Raw genomic sequence first — 1,559 nt, 5'->3', positions numbered from 1 at the left:
TAACCCTAGTGAGAGCGCATGAAAGTAGTAGCTTAAGTCGGTTTAGGTTTTATGGTCAAGTCACAATTTTTAAATTTAAAAAAAAAAAAAAATTATTATACTTTAATACTATTTGTAAAAACATGTTAAAATGCTCTATACGACTAATTCTTATATCTTATAAATTTATTTTATTTTATTGATTATTCTCGTCCTGAAAAAATTATGGTTGGATTATATCGTTTTAGTTTAAAAAAAAAAAATCATTGAGAAAACAACCCAAACCCAATTTATGTGTGTGAAAAGCCTAACTTGTATAGTATAAGCCCAATTTATGTGTATGAAAAACTCAATTCGTAAGCCATTGGGCCTCCAGGAATAAAATCGCTACCATCTTCCAAAATATATTAACGTGAAGGTATTGCATGGTATTTACAAACATTACTAATTCAGTAATTCTTATGGCATGATTAATGAATTATCTTTAGTTACTTAGGGTGTGTTTGGATCAGAGGGCATATAAGATAACGGAGGTAGTCTTTATTTATTTTGCAAGATTCTGATATTTGGTTTACAAGTAATAAAATTTTACGAATATCTTTTATTGCAAATAGTATTTACTGTTGGTACTGTACGAGATAATTCGATGCCCTCCCCTAAGGCTATTATTAAAAGATTATTAGGTAATCTGATTTTTATACCTATTTTGGCTTTAATTAAATACTATTTCGGACACAATTGTCCTTAAATATCTACCAAATAACAATACATAGGCCCCCTACATTTGAGAATTTAGCTAAAATACCACAGCCATAAAAAGTTTAAAAATTAACAAAATACCCCTAGCCACTCAAGACCACCATCCGCCATTACTCACCACAGCCGGCCGCCAGCGTCAATTGCCGTAATGGCGCACAATCAGTGGGATCTGGCAGATCATGCGCCGATAAGGCCTTTTCCAGCCATGGATCACAGATCCATGGTCGTCATTTCACGACCATATCTTTGGTCATGAAATGGCCATAGATTTGGTCATGAAACGACCATGGATTTGTGATCCATTTCTGAAAATGGCTTTGCCGATGCACGGCCAGCCATATATGACCAGTTGTGTGTCATTCCGTCGACTGCCAGTGGCGGCCGACAGTGGTGGTGGCTGGCTACCGACGATGGCTTGGGATGGGTGAGGGTGATTTTTCTACTAATTAAAGTTTTATATGGTTGGGATGTTTTAGCAAAATTTCAAATTGAGAGGGTTAATAGGAATAATTCAAAAAATAATAATAAAAACTAATATTATATTAATATTTAAAAATGAGGGAATTTAGTCATTTATATAACATATCCACCTATTTATCCTTCCAACCAAATATATTATTTACCAATTTATTGAAACCAACCAAACATGCTTCCTAAACATTCAAAGTAATTTTCAAGGTGATCTATCTTTTTATTAATATAACATTTTTCTATAATAAAACATTATATGATCCAAACGCCCCTTTATACTTAAATACTAAACCGAGATTAAAAAGGAGATTTTTGAGTTTGTTTGTTTTTATTTTTGGGTATTTTCTACC

Source organism: Pistacia vera, unplaced genomic scaffold (assembly GCF_008641045.1).
Source record: "Pistacia vera cultivar Batoury unplaced genomic scaffold, PisVer_v2 Contig1180, whole genome shotgun sequence".
In the NCBI taxonomy this organism is placed as follows: Eukaryota; Viridiplantae; Streptophyta; class Magnoliopsida; order Sapindales; family Anacardiaceae; genus Pistacia; species Pistacia vera.
The sequence above is the reverse complement of the archived record's forward strand: the minus strand, read 5'-3'. Positions refer to the sequence as shown.